Below are 21,579 nucleotides of genomic sequence, written 5' to 3'. Positions count from 1 at the left end.
CTAAAATAAGCAAGCTTTCCAAACGTGCATACAATTTCTACTGCATCTGTATGTCCAGCACGCGGCAGTGAGTTGCATGTTCTGCTTATCTCGACTACCACAAGGCATATTAAAAATGGCTCCAGATCTTGCCACTATTTCCACTAATTTTGACGATGCCGGTGCAGCGTGGCAAGACAGGAGTCCTTGCGGAGAGAGAGCTAGAATGTCTCCGGCAGATAAACTGGAGGATCTGCCTCTTAGACCCTACCATTGGCCATTTCCAAAGGCAGGGCTGAGTCTGGAGCACTGGAGGTAGAGGTGAGGGAAACAAGGTGGAACTTATTTATATAGGATTCATAGGGGAGCAAAAAAGTTTTCTACAGAACGTCTTCAGCTGAGAGGGAAAATTTGAAAAAGCTGTTTCTTTATCTTGGTGTTAAGTGAACTTCTTAGGGCAGAAATTGTTAATTTTGGCTTCTATGGAACTCCTGATGGTTCTTGGAGGAATTCTTCAGTCGGACACAGAATCATGTGGTGTGTACTCGGTAAGGTGAGTATTTCAATAATAGGATTTGTGGGGCACCTGGGTGGCTTAGTCAGGTGGGTGTCCAACTCCTGATTTCAGCTCAGGTCATGATCTCACAGTTCATGAGATCAAACCCTGAGCTAGACTTTTCACTGAGTGTGGAGCCTGCTTGGGATTGTCTCTCTCCCTCTGTCCCTTCCCTCTGCTCTCTCTCCCTCTTCCTCAAAAAAAAAAAAAAAAAAAAAAAAAAAAAATAGGGGCGCCTGGGTGGCGCAGTCGGTTAAGCGTCCGATTCAGCCAGGTCGCGATCTCACGGTCCGTGAGTTTGAGCCCCGCGTCGGGCTCTGGGCTGATGGCTCAGAGCCTGGAGCCTGTTTCCGATTCTGCGTCTCCCTCTCTCTCTGCCCCTCCCCTGTTCATGCTCTGTCTCTCTCTGTCCCAAAAATAAATAAACGTTGAAAAAATATATATATATATAACACACATATATATATATAGAGAGAGAGAGAGAGGAATAACCCATTTGACTGTCACAAAAGAGGCTTCGATCTGGTTGTTGCTTGTTGTTGTTATCTCTGAGAGCAGAAATTCATAATTTTGTCATAGAACTTTGCTCCTTACATCCAGGTATAGATTTATTCTCTGACAATTTGTCAATTTCATTGACTTATTCTGACCTCTGGGTGGCAGCAGCTCTAATCTCGCTCATTCCCCCAAAGAGAAGAAAAGAGCTGTGTGTACATTATAAAAGAGAGAGAGAATGAGCCTCAGGTCTTGACGAAGCAAAAGCAGAAAGCCAACATTCCATGTCATGCCTATGACATGAGATGAATAGTGCCTACGGAATACCGGGGACAGACGGCCCGTGCTTAGTGTGACATATTTGCCACCTATTCATTACAAATCTCTCAAAATTCATTGCGATTTTTGGGTTGTCGTCCTGAACTTGAACTTAATATTTGCTTAGGACATGTTATTTAATCCCACAGAAGATACCACTGCTTCTGAGGAGAAGCCGGAAGTGTTAGCAGATGAGCAGGAGGGACCAAAGACAGACTCGAATTCCAGTTCTGCTATGTCCTTGCTATGATCTTTCCGAACTCCCTTTCGGTAAGGCTGGTAAAGTGGGACTGTTTAGATTGTCACAAGTCCTTGAGGAAAATATACAGTTTCTTTTCCTGCCAGTTCCCTACAGATAGATCTTCATTCGCCTTGTGCCCCATCACGCACGTTCAAAGTTCCTCTATAGATCAGAACTGCCTGGATGACCCACTTAAATGAAATTTGCCAACTCTTATTGATCACATAAACTCCACTTTCTACGTCTGGTTAAAAAAAAAAAAAAAAAACCAACACTGGAATTGTATTCTTAGACACATTGCTGAAAGTCTTAGTAAAACTCCTTTTAAATTTTCAATCAATAAGTAGATAAGTAGAGCTGTATCACCTCCCCAATTATCCAGGAAGTTATCTGGTGAGCCTGCTAGGTTTAAAGTGTACTAGATGGAAGAGAGCAGAGAATCCCTGGGCAGCAGCAGAAGTAACAGTCCCTGGGAACTTATTAGAAATGGGGATTTGGGGGACCTTCTTCAGAACCACTGAGTCAAAAACTCTGGGGTGGGGTCTAGCTGGCTATGTTTTAACTAGTCCCTCCTCCCGCCTCCCTCCCCCCCCCCCCCCGTAATTTTGATGCTTGCTAAAGTTTGAGAACTGGGGTGCCTGGGAGGCTCAGTGGGTTAAGCGTCTGACTTCATCTCAGGTCATGATCTCACAGTCTGTGAGTTCGAGCCCCACGTCAGGCTCTGTGCTGAAAGCCCAGAGCCTGGAGCCTGCTTCAGATTCTGTGTCTCCCTCTCTCTCTGCCCCTCCCCTGCTCATGGTCTGTCTCTCTCTGCCTCAAAAATAAAGAAAAACATTAAAAAATTTTTTTTTAAAGTTTGAGAACTACTGCATGTAGGAAATTCAAGAAAGCATTAAATAAGTTGATGCAGTGGAAGTCAGACAGACTTCAACTAGCTACTCGCAAGGCACTATGTAGCAACTGAGTGTGACAGAGCTTGGGAATTACAGGGCCCTTCAGGATGGGGTATTAATAGAAGATTTGTAGAGAGGGTCGAGTAAAACAATAAGGGGTAAAGGATCCTAAGGTGCAGAGCAATGGGGAAGGACAAAATACACTGCAGGAACAGCCTGAGCAAAGTTTTGGAGGTAGGTTAATGATTAATTCAAAGAAACCCTGTGTGTTGAACCAGGAGAGGCAGAAAGGCATCACGTCATGGAGAATTTGGAACACTGTGCTAGAATTTACCTGCAAGACAGTGGGAAGCCATTGCAGGCTTTTGGGGGAAAGTTACTCTAGCTGATCGGTGGCTTAGAAAAATGACTCTGGAAGTAAGGTGAGGGATTCGGCATACAAGAGTTTAGAGGCAGATAATGATGTGTGATAGCTCTTCTATGAATGACTCTGGGTCCTAATTTAAGATAGCCAATGTTCCTTAAAAGCTGCAGCATTGAAATTAGGGTCACAGGTTGTGTCTAAATGAGAAATGCTGCCAGTCACGTTGCATTAAATCCTTTGATTAAACCAACAGATGCTTATTTGAATGCCTTAGTGTTATAAAATAAATAAAATTAAACAGGACGGCATTTCTCTTCCCCAACTTTCCTGTTATGCAAAAATGTCCTTTCTAGTCAGTAGTCGTGTGCTTATGTGTCATCCCAACTTCCTCTTTTCTGGGAAGATGACCTAACCTCCTCTGTTTATCAGTCCATCCGGCATGTTTATCGGTTCCTTCTACCCTTCAGCAGATAGTGTCCATTCAGGCTCTCCTTACCGTGTGGAGCATAAGTGCCTCTCCAGGTAGTACATTGCATATATCACCGGAAGGTCAACCATGGCCTCACCTCTTCTTTCCTAAATACTGACACATCCCAACCCCCAAAAATCGTTCTTCAGCTGGGAACTGTATATGTGTTACCAGTCATGTCAGTGGGACATGAAGAATGGGTAGGGACTTGGTAGGCATAGGGGAGGGAACACAGGAGCTCGAAACATAGTGGAAATTATAGTTCGGTTTCTTCCCGACTTCTTGTAAATAGTAACGTTCAGGGTTTAAGTGCTGGTGACCCTGTTGTGAAATATCAGCCAAACTACTTATCATGTCATCTTTGGTTTCTCATTTTCTCTCAGTTTATTCGTATGAAAAATGGAGATAATCCTTGGACTTGTAACAAGACATGATGGCTAGCACAGGAACTATTATTATCGTTTCTGGATTGTTGCAAGCAGATTGAAGCCAGTTCATCTGGGGGAAAATTATCAACCTTGATCATTAAATTGTTAGTAATGGAGCAGATGCACATTAGCTATTATAATTCAATGATGTGCATTTTATTCTAGGTATTTGAAAAGAGAATACAGTGCACCTTATTCAGCAAATGCAGAAAGAGAAACACTTTAACCTCAGCCATAGAGTTGAAGCACAGAATTTTTTTTTTTTAATGTTTATTTTTGAGAGAGACTGAGACAGAGTGTGAGAGGGGAGGAGGGGCAGAGAGAGGGACACACACACAGAATCCAAAGCAGGCTGCAGGCTCCAGGCTCTGAGCCGTCAGCACAGAGCCCCACACAGGGTTCAAACTCACAAACCGCGAGATCATGACCTGAGCTAAAGTCAGACGCTTAACCGACTGAGCCACCCAGGTGCCCTGCACAGAATTCTTACATAGCGATATAAATTCACTTTCTTTATTTAAAAAAAAATAGTGCTGGGGCGCCTGGGTGTCATAGTCGGTTGAGCATCCGACTTCAGCCAGGTCACGATCTCGTGGTCTGTGGGTTCGAGCCCCGTGTCAGGCTCTGGGCTGATGGCTCGGAGCCTGGAGCCTGTGTCCGATTCTGTGTCTCCCTCTCTCTCTGCCCCTCGCCCGTTCATGCTCTGTCTCTCTCTGTCCCAAAAATAAGTAAAATGTTGAAAAAAAATTAAAAAAAAATAGTGCTTATTTATTTTTGAGAGAGAGAGACAGAGCACGAGCAGGGGAAGGGCAGAGAGAGGGAGACACAGAATCCAAAGCAGGCTCCAGGCTCTGAGCTGTCAGCACAGAGCCTGATGCGGGGCTCAAACTCACAAACAGTGAGATCATGACCTGAGCTAAAGTCAGGGCTTAACCGACGGAGCCACCCAGGTGCCCCTACATTCACTTTAATTTTTAAGACTATAATACATCAAATTATGCAGAAAGTAGATTTTAGGATTTATTCCTGTACAATGAATGAGAGGCATCAGTTGGCTTGGCAAATACAATTTTAAAATTGTTTGTCAAGCAAACTTTTGCCCTGTACTTTGAGCTACAGTGGCAGCTATTATGCTTCACACTGAAGAAGAACATCACAAAGAGAAGGAAGTTGCTTAAGTGCACATATCACATGAGTGGAATCTTGTACAAGAATTAAAACTGAGTCTCATGGTTGGGGGGAGAGATGAACAGAAAAGGCAGAGGTCCTTTAGGGAAGTGATATACTCTGATATTGTAACACGGGCTATGTGTCATATGTTTGTCCAAATCCATAGAATGTACAACACCAAGAGTGAACCCTGAGGTGAGCTAGGACTTTGGGTGATAATGATGTGTCAATGTAGGTCCATCCTTCTTTAAAAATATACCAATCTAGTGAGTGAATGTTAATAATAGAGGAGGCCTAAAACTGCTCTAAAAATTTTATAAGAGAAACAAAACCAAACCCCGACTCTCCCTTTCTTTAGGAGGGAGCTGATGCTGACTGAACCATAGAGATCCATGAATATAAGTAGGAACTTCTAGGAAATTCAATTCCGAGAAGGGAAGAGAGCAGAGAATTCTGCAGGAAGTCAAAGCCATGGAAGTGACCACGATGGGATTATAGATTCGTGCACTGATACGTAAGAATATGAATGTTAGTACTAATTAATGAGATCCAACCCTGTCAACCCTTGGCACGTGGTAGAATAGGCAATAGATGAGCACCACCAAGAAGTACTCACTGTGGACTTGAAAATGAGAAATATATGATCATTCTCTATTGTATAAAACCACAGACCAATTCATAATGGATCTTAGCAGACGTATAAAGGTCATCTAAAAGATCTAGAGTGAGTCCAAGTCCTCAAGACTAGATAGCAACCTGATGTGAACTCATACTAGACCTAAAACATGGCTCATTAGAAGCAGGGGTGGCCTCTGGTAGACTGAGGCTCTTGGTGAAGCTGAGGAACAGAGGCAGCGGGTCTTCCGGGCTGAGGAGGCTGAAAGCAAGCATAGGACTCCGTGATCAGAGAAGGATCTTGGTGAGGGTGGGATTGTGAGAATGAGGAGCTGGAGTGGGGAAAGGTGAAGGTTGTTGGACCGAAGAAGATAGAAAAAATTCAAGGTCAGGGTGTCCCATGGGAAGTACCTCATGATGGAGAGGAAGCTTGCGGAGGAGACTGGGATGAGGTCGTGAGCCAGGTCTTCCAGAGAATGACATGAGGAGACATGGTGATTTCATTGGATGGCCCTCTCAAAAGAGCAAGAATTTTTTTTTAATGTTCATTTATTTATTTTGAGAGAAGGAGAGAGCACGTGTGAGCAGGAGGAGAGGCAGAGACAGAGAATCCCAAGCAGGCTCCGTGCTGTCAGTGCAGGGCGCGACACGGGGATTCCACGAACCCTGAGATCATGTTCTGAGCCAAAATCAAGAGTCAGAGGCTTAACCACTTAACCCACTGAGTCACCCAGGCGCCCCGAGCAAGAATCTTTACTGAGAAGGGAGGACTTATGACCTGGGAGGAGCTTTGAGGATGAGAAGGATGTTGCCCATCACTGGAGTTGGGGAACTGGGCCACCCCTACTTGAGGGAAGCAATGTTATCAGGGCAAGTCAGGCATCAGGTCAGGCAAGAATGTGGATGGAGTGTCTGGTGAAGGGGCCTTGGGCGTAGGGACCTATGCATATAGGATAAGAAAGGGCACCGAAGGAAAGCTGAGGAGGGCCATGTGAAAGGAAAAGGTAAATAATAGGAAGAAAAAGACAGATGTGTCTGGGAATCAAAAGTAGGAAGAAGACAGAGGAAGAAGTTCTTACACACCATACAGTCACCAAAGCAGCAGGGGCAGAAGGCATCTGTTACATCGGTTTCCAGTGAACAGGAGGAGATATTGTCAGGGAAAGATGGATAAAGCTTCTGTGGAAGACTTACTTGTGATCTGTGTTGATGGGACTGGCTAGGGAATTGGGGAGGTTGGGCTAGATTTGCCCTAACGAGAGACAGAGAAGGTAGGTCTCTACCTACCCTTCTCTGTCTCTCTGCCCTAACGAGAGACAGAGAAGGGTGTTGGATGAGGGCACGACCCCCCCCCCTTTTCTTTCACTATCTGTCTTTAACACAGAGCTCAAAGGCATGTTACCTGAATGCCTCTAGGAAAGAAAGCTTAACCCCTCTCCGTTCTCTCTTGGGGTTCACTCAGCTCAGAACATTTCCCCGTATGAGTAATCGGAGCCACTTGGGTATAAACAGTGTAGATCACAGAATAGTGCACGTGCCAAAAGAAGGTAGACATCTTGCAATCTGTCTACAATATCGTAAGTCATTTAAAGTTTCTGTCAGGAAATCAGGGTATTGAATCCAGGACCAAAAACTCTAGTACGTTGGTGTAGCACCACATTGCAAAGCAGCCCTTCTTCATAAATTCTGCTTTAGCATTCTTTCGAAAGATAGAAGTTCTCCTTGTATATACTGCAGTTCCTGTCCTCCCTCTGCTTAAAACAATATCTTACAAACAGCAGACTTTCTGAGAAGAGATAAGAGGATTTGGGATTGTGCAAATGCAGCCTGTGCAGACTGGGCTCTTATCTGCTCAGATTCCGTTGCCTTCATTAACTATTAAATGCTAACCTTTCCTATTTAACAGGAGGAGACTCTAATTTTCCACAGCCTGATGAGAGAGATGTGGAGGTCTATCGAGGCCACGTCTTTCACGTTTTTGTCTCCTGGAAGATGCAAAAAAGAAAAAAAAAAAAAAAACACCTCATTAAACATTTCTAACCACTGTCATGACTGTATTTGCCCTTCTCTTAACCTAGAGCTGGTTAGCTGTATTTGATGCTCTCTGTAGCATCAATGATTGTGTCTACAGTGCTCATGGAAAATAATGGAAACAGTCTTTGTAGCTACTTTGGCCCCGTGGGGTTGGTAAACCCCCCTAGGCATAGTCTGTCTTTGCCTTGCAGGTGTCTGGTGGTGTTCCTGAGCTGTGGCTCAGTCCCTCTCCCTTGGCATTTCACTTCTTTTTGTGGTGCATTTCCCCCTCCTACATCTTTAAATAGCAGACAGTTAAGACAATCTGAGTTGGATCACCGAACATTATAATTCCCGAAGCAAAGATAGGCAAAAATCACCTAGTAAAGTGCCAGTCATGTGTTCTTTCACTTTCAAATAATGTGCATATAATTTTAATTTTTGCAAATGGACTCCTGAGACTCAGGGCTGACCTATTAATTTGTTGCCCCTTAAAACTGATGGTTTAAAAATCTTTGTTCAACAAGTTATATGTTCTGGGTGGTGGGGCTGAGAAGGAGGGGTGCTCTCAGCTATGTGGAACCATTGTGAGTAACTCAATTCTGATTCCAGACGCAACTAGCACTCACTCTGCAAACATAGGCTGTACCCTTACCCAACTCACTATTCTGAGAATCAGGTTCGAGATTCCTTATTGTAACCTGAGCACAAGTTTCGGAAGCCTTTGCACTCATCACCAGAGTCTTAACAAAGTAAATCCCATGACTGCTTTTCCCTAGAGGAATTCTAGTAAATATGATTTATTCTGCTTTTTATATCCTTGTCAATATCTTTGACCTAGTGACATTTAGCTCTCCTTATAGATAGATGTCCTGGGCTCTCTACCCTTTGACTCAGCTTGGCTAATAAATAAGATCCCAAAAAGGGGCGCCTGGGTGGCGCAGTCGGTTAAGCGTCCGACTTCAGCCAGGTCACGATCTCGCGGTCCGTGAGTTCGAGCCCCGCGTCGGGCTCTGGGCTGATGGCTCGGAGCCTGGAGCCTGTTTCCGATTCTGTGTCTCCCTCTCTCTTTGCCCCTCCCCCGTTCATGCTCTGTCTCTCTCTGTCCCAAAAATAAATAAGCGTTGAAAAAAAAATTAAAAAAAAAAATAAGATCCCAAAATATACATTAATGTACAATTTTAATACTATGGCAGCAATAAAATAACAAGGGAATGCTGCACTATATAACAGAGCTATGGCCAAGATTGGAGACAAAACTAACAGAGATATTGATAACTGTTTAAGTTTATTGTGAATTTAATTTTTTAATGCTTTATTCCAATTTTTAAGGAATTCTAAAAATTTACCAATTAACTGACAAAAACAATTTTGAAAAATGTATTTCCATTTTAGCACAACACTGGGCAAGTTTTCTGCTATGCTGTGGCTGAGGTTAAGTATAAGCAAAAAGATAATTTGTGGATATTTATTTATTTATTTTACTTTTTATTTTGGAAATTTTCAAGCGTATGCAAAAATAGCTAGGAAGGTAGGATGAGTGCTGCTATGTACCTGTCATTTCATTTCAAGCATTTGGAGCACATGGCCAATTTTGTTTTATCACTGCCATCACCTTCCCCATCCCCACCAAGACACAAAAACATCTCAAAAGGCCAAGAGGATACATTGGTACGAACAAGATGAAATTCCATCAGCATGCACAGAAAATTCTACTTTTCAGGATTTTTAAATGCGTGCCTTTTAATAAACTTAATTGATTTCAATTTTAAGGATAAAAAAAGGACGGACTTTAAAAGAATTTTTGAGAAAAAGATCTGAATGAGCTCAATATACACTCGTTTCATTAGAGAAATGCTCAAAAATGGCCACTACCTAAACCAACAGAAAAAGCGATTTTTCAGACAGAGGAAATCATCGTGGACTCTTGTCTTGTGGGCCCCTAGCTGAGATACTATCTTTAACTCTGAACAGCACATTTTAAGGAGGATAACGTACAGGTAATCCTGGGGGAACCCCCCAGAAAAGCCCCAGGAAAATCACACAGGGAGAAAATGAAGAAATTGGGCATGTCTCATTTGGATTAAAAATAATTAAAAAGTTGAGGAACAAGGAAACCGTCTTCACCAACTGAATCAGTGTCCATGAAAAAGGGACTTGCTTTGCCAAATTAAAAATACGGTGTTTTCTTTGTGTGTGTGTGTGTGTGTGTGTGTGTGTGTGAGTGTGTGTGACCCTTTGCAAGTTTCTTTGCAAATAAATTTTGGTAATTAACTGTGGACATTTTAATGTCCTTTATTTTAGTATAAGCTAAATACCAGGCATGCTAAAAACAATCTTTCAGGTGCCTATTGTTTCCTAAAGGAGAAGCAGATCAAATATGAATTGAAAAAATACAGCCAATATGATGTACGGAAATGAACAATTTTTTAAAATTTTTTATAATGTTTATTTATTTTTGAGACAGAGAATGAATGGGGGAGGGGCAGAGAGAGAGGAAGACACAGAATCGGAAGCAGGCTCCAGGCTCTGAGCCATCAGCCCAGAGCCCGACGTGGGGCTCGAACTCACGGACCGCGAGATCGTGACCTGAGTCGAAGTTGGACGCTTAACCGACTGAGCCACCCAGGCGCCCCTGGAAATGAACAATTTAAACCGTAGTAATGACATCATGGGAATATCTGCTAAGGTGGGATGAGAATTATTCTTAATAATAAAAGAGAAGAGCTAGAGCTTAGGGACATTACTCTACAACTTGAAAATTCCAGAAAAGAAGGATAGGTTAAAAAGGGAGAGACAAGGGAAATGTGATTGATAACAATGCTCCATAAATGCTGATTGAACTGTCATGAACAAGGGCAGTACGCCGTATCAGGGACCCGTCTCAAGGACAGACACCAAGGAGACCCCTAAAATCCGATGCTGGAATCCATTCCTTCTTCACCTTTTGAATGTGTTCTCGATGAAAATGCAAATGGTCCAAGGACAGGTTATCACTTGGGCAGAGAGCAGTCACACAGCACGGAAAATAGGCTCACAGTCTGTCCCATTTGGGGGACAGCTCTGCCATTTGGTAGTTGTAGAAGTTGGACAAATTCTTCATCTCTGTCTGCATTTCTCTCTTTCCATGGTAAATGCAGAATTTTTATAAGGATTAAAATAGGAAGTGTTTAACTGTCACATATGCTCAGTCAATGGTGGCTGTCATTAGGACTATTTCTCATCTGAAAATCTGGAGAAAGGAAGAAAAGAAAAAAACCCTGAGGAGTGAAGCAGGAAGACATGCCATCCAGAAGGGGAGGCAAAAAGAGCTATTTCAGTATGGGGCTGGGGCCAACAATTGCCTTTTTGGAGGTCTCATCTCTGAAGCTCACTTCACCTTCCCTCCCTTGTTACTCTGTCGTTTTTCTGTATGGTTAAGACTCTCCTCCCCCAACCTCTCATCAAAACTCCTTCCCTTCAATCACCATCTCTCCATACAAACCATTTGGCTGTCACTATGTTTATGGCAGAATCTTCCATGCCCAAATTATGAATGAGTCTTTAAATGAGTACTGATTCCTTAAATATGAGGGATTTGTCTGTAAGACAGAAGGAAGTCAATGACACAGAAAACTTCTCCCTCCCCACCCCCCGAAAAAAGCCAGAAAGATCAGGATATATCTAATATCTATTACTTTTTAAAACAGATATTGTAAAATATGATTCCTAGACCTCACTGTGAGTTGGAACCAGACTGGTTAGGACAACTTAATGGTTTTCAAGGAGTCGATGTATTAACTTCAAATATTCTAATTTTTTATTTTTGAAAATAGGAAGAAAAAAATTTAAAGCATGAGGGATGTAACTTAGGTTTCCAAAACCTTTCTTCTGATGTTTTAAATACCGAACCGGGCATGAAAACAGTTATTAAATCTTCTCTGAAAGACTTCAGTGGACAACTGATTCTCACCTGTCGATGTTTTAGATGTCACTTTGTCGGCAGGTGAATTCGCACATACTCCTGGTGACCAGCCTGGTGACACTCTCAGGAAATGAAAACATTATTCTGTGGTCGTAAAATCAATGATTGTAAAGCACTTTTTAAAGACTAGTGGGAAATACAACGTGAACGATGGCACGATCCACGATTAAGGAGTTCCGATTTGTGTTGCTCCCCTTCACCTTGCGAGAAAGAAAGCTGATCTCAGCCCTGCCCCTGCCTAGAACAACCAGAGCTGTGCAATATGCCGAATCTTTAGGAGGCAGCCCAGACCCCTGGTGAACGGTCCACTTCAACCACCAGCCTATCCAGATTGTCCCTAGGTCTGGGCAAAAGAAATCTCTTCTAGAGACAGGACAAGCTGCAGTCAGTGCTTGGTGGTGGGTGTGCTACCTGTCCGCAAAGCCAAACGGCAGGTAGTGGGTGAGCTCTGGTGTCGAGCTGTGTTTATGGTGCAGGTGAATGAAGTATGGAGACCAAGTAGTACTCTGAGTATCTCTGCTCTGAGCATATGCTGTTGTGCTATGTTGAACATGAATCTAAAACCCAAACAACCTCATATGGTGGGACAAGGGCCAATTTCTCTGTCGTACCGTGGGCGCACGGTTACTTCATTTTGCTCATTTCTCCCTTTTGAGAACTCTGCATGAATCCAGGTGGGCACTACTGGGTTGCTCATCGAACCTAAGGGTCCACGTACGGCTACAGTATTTGAGTTTCTATATGAGGTCTAATTTAAATATGAAAGCATGGAAAATCAGATATGAACAGGCACTGAAATTCTACACCTAGACTTATGAAAAAAAGTCTGTGTGGAAAATACCATTTTTTTTTTTTTTTTTACAAAATTAAAAAAAAATCCTTGGATATTTATCCCTGGATAAAAAAAAAAAGTCCTAACCAGACCCTTTCCTTCTGAGTCTGCTGCAGTGCCTCTCTAACCTCCAAGAGAGACTCATTTGATTAGCTACCGGGCTTTGTGTGTAACAACATCAAGTGTAGGAGGGGCGGGGCGCCCGGGTGGCTCAGTCGGTTGGGCGTCTGACTTCGGCTCAGGTCATGGGTTCGAGCCCCGTGTCGGGCTCTGTGCTGACCGCTCAGAGCCAGGAGCCGGCTTCGGATTCTGTGTCTCCCTCTCTCTCTGCCCCTCCCCCGCTCAAGCTCTGTCTCTGTCTCTCTCAAAAATAAACATTAAAAAAATTAAAAAAAAAAAAACAAACCACATCAAGTGTAGGGTTAGCTGGCACCCACCCAAGTCCACCACTCATTAGTCTTGGTGCATTGAGCAACTGCCTGGTGTGCTGGCTTTCTCCTCTGTGAAATGGGATTATATCAGATTCAACCTCACAGCCCGTGGAGAGGGTATAATGAGATAAAACATGAAAAAGAAACTAACCCAGCACCCGGTGTTTAGAAATCTGTTTCTCGATGTGTCAGGCACAGGCCTGCCTCAGGGCTTTTGTTCTACTCTCTCTTCTGCCCCCACAAATTTGCAAAGCTAGCTCTCCTTGGTCCTTACACTTTTAACTCCAATGTCATGTCCTCAATGAGGCTTTCCCTCGCCACCTCACATGAAACTGCAACACTCTCTCCCTCGATGATCCCTCTTTCTCCTTACCTGCTTTATTTTTCTCTTTAGTCCTTATCGTCCTTCAACAATGTAGTTTATTTGTTTATTGTCTGTATTCTCTACTACAACACGAGCCCCTTGAGGGCAAAGAATTTTGTCTCTTCTTGCCTGTTTGGTCTCTTCCATTACCCTAGTGCAGACTGTGCACAGGCCATCGCTCCGTAGAATTTGTTTAATGAGTCAATGAAATGATACACACGAGCTACTCTTATGATCAGTGCCCTTTTTTCACTTATTGTCACAAACCCTGACGTGGTTACCCTTTTCCACTCCCCATTTGTGGACTTTCTTCCCCTATGCTGAGTCAGGAGCTCCTATTACTTCATTGTAACCTTTAGCAGAAATCTATTTCTCTAAAGATTCCCCTCCCCCACCCCCTCCAACAGAATGGGAACCTGTATCCCTGGTCAGGTTTGCAGTAGGAAGAAGTGCACCTTCTTAGACATTTCTAGATATGACAGAGTTTGAACAGACATTTGCCTGTGTGTGTGTCTCAGGCAATTGATCCAGTGGTGCCTCCACCACTGTGTAGACGGGCTCTGAGACTGTGATGGCAGTTTACTGAAAGGGAGTAAAAAGGGTTTGTTTTAGGATTGATTGGCCTTTTGTGCATGGACAGAGCATAAACAAGTGAGGGAACTCCATTGTCAGGCGTGGTGGCAATGACATCAACGGGTCACCAGGCAGTATCATCAATAAAAAACTGGGAGTCCTAGAATCCATTACCATAATTATCTTTAAGTGTCACAACTTTTGAGGCTTTTGCCTGAGCTGGGATCTGTAGTGAATGGGTTTTCTGTTGACTCACCACGACATCCATTTCCATGAACATAGACCATTCTCTATGGTGTATCCTGGCACAGTGGACCATCGCGTTGTTTATGCAGTGTACATGCTATCATTTTGATCAACAAGTTGGGAAGAGAGGAAGAGAATTTTTATTCCAGGAATATTGGTTTAGCATTTTAAAAGTTTGAAGTAGAGGCAATTTGGAAAATGCAGTGGTAGGTATCTCCATGAGATGGCACTCATTATCTTCCTTGCTTTTTACTTAAAGTTTTTAACGTATTTATATTCATAGGGGCAGACTATGTATGGGCCTATATGTACCTAATACACACATACATAGGCATATACAAATATGCATCTATACGGGTGTGTATTTCTCTTCGGTTTTATCAGTTACCTAGATCATTCACCTTCTTTAATAATTCAATCACATTTTGACAACATTGTCATTTATTTGGGTCCCTTGGGGCCCTTGGCACAGGCAATATGGGGGGTGCTATGTTGGAGGGAATCATTAGCTTTATCCTTCTTCACCTTCACCCTATGTTCTTTTTATGCCAGAGGACAAAAATGCAAAGCTGCCTGTGAGCCTAGGGATCTATGCACAGTAGGCAGAGATGAAGCCCAAAACCACAGAGACAGAATAAACAGGAATGTAATGAGATAAGCTATTTATAGACAGACTACTATCTAGATTGTTGGGGGACTGAGCAGGCTAGTCATTCGAAAAGCTAATAACTTTTTAGAAAAAACATTGAGGTTCACTTCCCCCAGGAAGATTCTTGCTCCTGTTAGCATCTGAGACCTGAAAATAACTCCAGTCTCCTTTGTTAAAAAGGTCAAATATGAATTAAAATAAGATCTCCTGTACTTGAGGCTCCCTCACTGTCCATTGTAGCCCTGTGCTCTGGTTAGAATGTTCTACCAGTGAGAGACTTCAGGATGGATTTGGAGGCCACAGATTCAATTGCAGTCAGCTGGAGAATCAACCAGGGCTCTGGATCGATAAGGCATAATTTTGTTTTCATTACATTAGCACCAAAATTGGGGAAACATTAGGAATTTACACTCTATAGAAGAGCATATCAAATAATCTATGGGGGAAATACAAGCTTCTCAGCAACAACAACATCAACACCTATCAGCAGGCTGGATGTTGCACTCAAATTGACCTTCTAGGCATTCAAACCAGGTAGGCACTTAGGAGACAGAGATGCAAAAGGCACTTCTGGCACTCTCTCGTGTCACATGCCTTAAATAATGGCAGCCGGTCCCTCCTGCCTTTTCAGAAACGTCTTCACTCAGAAAGCACTCTGCACGACATGCATGCGTTAGTTTTCCTCAGTGCAAATCCCTAACATCATGGCTTATACTTACACAGCACTTTGTTTTAATTTTATAACAGTGCAACATCTAAGAATCATGTTCGTTTGTCTTAACCACGATGCTATGGAGGCCGATAGATATATTCATCCTGATTTCGCATGTAAGAATCCTGAATAGGGACATGACGTATCTGAGGTCAGAAACGAGACAGAATCAAAGCCTAAAATGGACAGAAACTGGTTCCCAGACCCGTATCCCACTCTGCCTTCTGCCTGATCATGTAAAAAGTCCAATGTTGATATATCATAGGAACTAAAGGCTTCCATTTTCTCCCCTAGCAAAAGCACGATGTGAGCAAGCTAATGCTGTCTTCCCAGAGGATCTTTTACATATAGTGATGCCCACCCATAAATATTATTTGCTTTAACCTTCTTGAGAATAGAGTCATGACCTCCGAAAAAAAGACACAGTATATTAAATTTTTTCTAGTCACCAAACTGGATTTTCATTAAGGCCACGGCCTGATTCTTTTTTAGTACTGCCCCAGGCATATGAAAAGAACTTATTTTCATGGCTAGCAAGGGCATCATTCAAAAGACAATTTGAATGTGGCCATTTACGTATTTTTTTCTAAAGCTAGTTTTGGATAACCTGCAGGGAATTATTTAAAACACCCTGAAAATGAATGACATTTCCTAGCTGGCAGACACAATTGTATAGAATACTGAATAATTCTGAGTGTGTGCATGCATGTGTCTATGTGAATGTGTGAGTTGGAGAAAGAGAAGATGTGTTGTTTAGAAAACAGCTGGTTCAGAAACTCGTATTAATTCCTTGGCCAACAAGTCAATCCTCTATTTTCAGTCTTTTCCTACTAGATTTAAAGAGTCTGATATAAATATACACCAAATATATATATATATATATATATATATATATATATATACCAAGTAAAAAGCCAAAAGTCTGATATAAAAACTATCAAAGAAATATTTAAATTTGCCTTCTTCAAAGATTTTTGTCTAAGCTATCCAGGATGACCTGAGACATGTCAGACACAAGCATGGTTACCTCTACCAAGTAACTTTCTGCTTGCTGTCCAGGCAAACAGAATATCATTGTGCACATATATGTATGTGTGTGTAGAAATACACGTGTGTCTAGATCAATGGAACAGAGTAGAGAACCCAGAAATAGAGCCACAAATGTATGGCCAACTAATCTTTGACAAAGCAAGAAAGAATATCCGATAGAAAAAAGACAGTCTCTTCAGCAAATGGTATTGGGAAAACTGGACAGCGATGTGCTGAAGAATAAACCTGGACCACTTTCTTACACCATACACAAAACAAACTCAAAGTGAATGAAATACCTAAATGTAAGACAGGAAGCCATCAAAATCCTAGAGGAGAAAACAGTTAACAACCTCTTTGACCTCAGCCACAGCAACTTCTTACTCGACATGTCTCCAGAGGCAAGGGAAATGAAAACAAAAATGACCTATTGGGACCTCATTGAGATAAAAAGTTTCTGCAGAGTGAAGGAAACAATAAGCAAATGTGAAACACAACTGACCGAATGGGAGAAGATATTTGAAAATGACATACCAGATAAAGAGTTAGTATCCAACATCTATAAAGAACTTCTCAAACTCAACACCCCAAAAACAACCCGGTGAAGAAATGGGCAAAAGACATGAACATACACTTTTCCAAAGAAGACACCCAGATGGCTAACAGACACATGAAAAATGCTTAACATTGCTCATCATCAGGGAAATACAAATTAAAACCACAATGAGACACCACTTCACACCTGTCAGAATGACTAAAATTAACAAGTCAGGCAACAACAAATGTCGGCAAGGATGTGGAAAAAGAGGAACCCTTTTGCACTGCTGGTGGGAATGCAAACTGATGCAGCCACTCTGGAAAACAGTATGGAGACTCCTCAAAAAATTAAAACTAGAACTACCCTATGACCCAGCAATTGAACTACTAGGTATTTACCCAAGGGATATAGGTGTGTTGATTCGAAGGGGCACATGCATCCCAATGTTTGTAGTAGCACTATGGACAATTGCCAAAGTATGGAAAGAGCCCACGTGTCCTTCTCCTGATGAATGGATAAAGAAGATATGGTGTACATATACAATGGAATATTACTCGGCGATCAAAAAGAGTGTAATCTTACCATTTGCAACAGCGTGGATGGAACTAGGGTGTATTATGATAAGTGAAATGAGTCAGTCAGAGAAAGAGAAATACCACATGATTTCATTCATATGTGGAATTTACGATACAAAACAGATGAACATAAGGGAAGGGAAGCAAAAATAATGTAAAAACAGAGAAGAGGACAAACTATAGGAGACTTAAATACAGAGAACAAATTGAGGGTTTCTGGAGGGGTGTTGGCTGCAAGGGCAAGGGGCATTAGGGAAGACACTTGTTGGGATGAGCACTGGGTGTTGTATGTAAGTGATGAATTACTAAATTCTATTCCTGAAATTAAAAACAAATTAAAAAAAAAAACAGCAAAAAAAAATACACATGTCTCTCACATTCTCATTCTCTGTATGTGTGTGTTTGTGTGTGTGTGTGTGTGTGTGTGTGTGTGTGATATGTATGTTTAGGGTCATTTTTATATTTGAATTTTTGCCGCTTCTTATTTTTGAAAGGCCAATGGAAAAGGGTTTAAAGAAAGGAGGTTGCATAAGAAATCTGTTTCACAAAATCGGGTTCAGACTATGTGTACACGTTCTAACATGCATGCACGCGCACACACGCACAGACATACAAACCTCTTTTTATCCCTTCTGCAGTGATTTAATTAATTAATGTCTGCTTTTTCTTAAGCCCTTTGGAAGAAGTATTCTTAAGCATTAGAATCTCCATAGTTCCTCTGCCAAAATGCAGTGGATTCCTCTTCAAAACTGTGACCCTGTTGATTTTCCTCGCTGCCAAATTTCACATCATGAAAAAAAAATAGCTTAATATGGGAGTGATTAAATTTCAAGGAGAGCTGACAGAACGGAGCTCTTCAAAACCTAAACTCTGCCAATTTTGATGTCTCTAATTTATTCCAACAACCATTTAAGTCTAAATGCCTCCATTTTAATCACATTAACAGTAGATTACAAAGAGACCAAACACCCAAAGAACTCCAGTTGCAAAATGAATTTGGCTCTTCCCCTCCTCTTTATGTTTGGAATGATCAAATATCTGCTAGCAGAAGCCATTAGCCAGAGCCAGCCCTTTTGTAATTTCCCTTTGATTTCCTCTGTTTCCTTAGCCAGGGGCCTGGACCTTGGCACTTGCCCAGATAGCAGAGGGTAAATAAACGCACCTACTATCCAAGCAACAGCAAACGTTCTGAGTTCTCAGTGCCAACATTTAGTTCACCTTGAGAGCTCACGTTTTCCTTGCATTTGACTGTGCCTCAGAGAATTAGCTATGAAACGAACCCACATCAATTCACAGTGACTCAGAGCCCCCATCTGACTGGCATCACACTCTAACCAGGGAGGCAACAGCACTGGCCCCCAAGAAACAGTGTGCTCCTGGCCCCGCTTCTGGATCGCACTGGTTGGTAATATATTAGGCTTTCAATAGGGCCAGTGTAGAGATTTGTTCATGCCGAGCCGGAGCTCTTGCCAGCTTGCCCATTTCTCTGGTAGAGCACTCACATAAAACTGCAGGAACCCTGAATATTTAATGCAGATATTTTATTTGAACCAAGTGCTTCTGTTCTCCAGGGTCTCCTTTCTGTCACCAGCCTACATCATAGGAAATAGAATCAACATTTTTCTGCTCTGCACAAGCCAAGCTATTTTCATATTTTGCTTCCCAGAACTCATCAAAGTGCATGTGTGCACAGATTCTAAAAACTCAAATATCCCCTTACTGTTTGGGCATATTGCATGGTGGGTACAAACTTGGGCTTTCCCATCAGGCAGCCTGTGAGAACCTCCCAGCTCTGCCCCTCACTATGTGACTTCTGGTAAGTAATTCGTGCTCTCTGAGATTTGTTTTTCTCAATTATTAACATGGAAAAAATAATTGTATCTACCTCACACAGTGCTACTGTGAGAAACAAGTGAGATAATGTGTAAGAAGTACTTAACAGAGCCTGGCATATAGTAAGTGCTTAATAATGCATGTAACATAGCAAGTGCGTAAGTGCTTAAGCAGTGTTATTGTTAATATGATCATTATTAATATTATCCACTTATAAATTGCTTGAATTGAAGATGTGTCATGACTTAACAACACAGAAAAAGAAACGAAGAAGCTAGAAGTCACAAGAATCTCTACACGGTATGGGCTTGAGGGCTGCAATATGCTTGGAAGCAGAGCATTCACATACTAAGCACACTCATTTTCTTTAGATTACGTGATTATTTAAGGTGGCTTGGTGAATACAGACATTGATGGAGACTCAAGATACCATTCTTTCATATCTTCACATTATGCCCCTTCTATTCTATCCTTGGGTGTTCCATGTCAGACTTTTCCTGCAATTTTATCTCCCATGGCCAAGAACATTTGAAGCCTTTTGAAGATTATTTTACACAGTCTCCTATTTCTACTTAAAAAAGAAACCTGTGAAGTATATTGTGAAATAGAATTAAATACCTAAGCACAGATTATTTTCTTCCTTTTTTGCTGAATCAAAGAAGAATTTCTAAAGCCGGGCTCTGTTGATAACCTTGGGAGATTTCACAACAACCATTATGGATGGAATCCTATATTGAATCAAATATGAGGCAACTGTCCTCAACCAGACAAAAAAGGTGATAGAAAAACAAGATTTTTTTTTAAGTTTACCTTTCATTCAATCAACGTGTTCTTTGGAGTATAAACAGGATGGCTTTGGGATGGTGAAAGGTGAAATGGAACCTTTTTGGTAACTCAAAGTAGATGAAACATTGAAATTTATATTCAATAGAAATCAGCACCATTCTCTTATATATTGGTTTAAGACTTTGATCTAGTTCAATAAATAAAGCTAAAATGAGTTTTTTTTCTCTCTCTCTCTCTCTCTCGAAACACTTGGCCCTTCATGTAGAGATTCAGACTCAAAAGGAATGGTAAAATACAAGTAAGAATGCCACTTCTAAACCTCCTGAAAAAGAAGATTCCTTAGCCAAAGAGAAGAATAAAGTGTTAAAATTTCTCACCTCCTCCAGAAAGATTCTGATGTTTACATTTGAGAAGGGAGAGTGACATTGGTGGGGGTGTGGGATGAGGGCGACTCATGGGTACATGAGAAAGCAGAGTCCAATCTTAGGTGGCTGGAGAAAGGACAGCACTTCTGTCTCTGGAACTCAGTGGTGTTGACATTGAGTTTGTGCCCTTTCACCTTAAGATGTCCTGGAATTAGGACACTGGCTTCCCTTTTCTTTGGGGCCAGTGAGGTGTATCCTATTAGATGGAACCAGCCAATCAGAGAACAATCAGCCCAGCCGTTTAGGGGATCATCAGGTATCTGGCTCAGGTCGCTGAAAAACACCACAGTGTTCAGCTGCTGAGACACCCGAGGGAAAATGTTAATGGTCATCTTTAAAATGTGAGTAAAAGCCAATCACACTCACAAACATAGCATTGACTAGAAAACTGCTTCAGCCAGCTATATGTCTAAGATATAGAGAGAACAGTTTGTTGACCAAAAAAGCAGAAAGTCTCTTAAAAAGTAACATTTTCTTGGGGGGTCGTAGGTCCCAGAAACTGGAAACACTTCCAACCCACGGCAGCAAAAAATTCCTTGAATGAATAGGATAAAAGACTGCAAACCTTGTTATCAAAGTTGGGATTCTGAGCAGTAAATTCATTTTTTTTTTTTATAGCAATTTCTTTTTGGAAGCTGAGGATATTTGGAAGATAGTGTTCCCTGCAGAACAGTTTGAATAAACACAAGTAACTTCAGTCTGTGCACCAGAGGACATGAGTGTTATTCACTTGTTACTGGTTGATGTTAAGATACATAGTTTAGCTCCTTCAGGACAATCTGCAATAAAAATGCAGTGACACCAATAGCAAATGTAGAGAAATGACTTTTTTCATTTACCCTTTATGACACTCTGTCTGCCAAGATGGCTTTCTCTTGGACCTACAAACTCTTGAATTTTCAGTGTTTATGTCCTTACCAATGTTCTTCTAATGCCAGTCCTGGACATAGATGGCTCTTCTTAATTTTTACTTCCATCCTCTTAGCACCAGCCATCTGAGATATTTACTGATCTCTCTGTCCTGTCATTCTTTCTGGCTTACCGAGCCTGAGTCATTTATGTGCATTTAGAGCTATCTTTG

General features: G+C 41.8%; 1 long non-coding RNA gene and 1 other non-coding gene across 8 annotated transcripts in view; one reads left to right on the top strand and one right to left on the bottom strand.

Moving 5' to 3' along the window:
* The window catches only part of LOC121013342 (uncharacterized), a 275,767-nt gene that overhangs the window by 29,911 nt on the left and 224,277 nt on the right, over positions 1-21,579 (bottom strand). The gene's annotated exons all lie outside the window — the stretch shown is intronic.
* TRNAR-UCG (transfer RNA arginine (anticodon UCG)) lies at positions 12,538-12,607 on the top strand. The gene has a single exon. It is a non-coding gene; the product is annotated as a tRNA-Arg (tRNA).

Source organism: Herpailurus yagouaroundi, unplaced genomic scaffold (genome assembly GCF_014898765.1).
Source record: "Herpailurus yagouaroundi ecotype Mexico unplaced genomic scaffold, PumYag 198, whole genome shotgun sequence".
Classification (NCBI taxonomy): Eukaryota; Metazoa; Chordata; class Mammalia; order Carnivora; family Felidae; genus Herpailurus; species Herpailurus yagouaroundi.
Note: the sequence above shows the minus strand (reverse complement) of the source record. Positions and strands in the feature narration are given on the sequence as shown.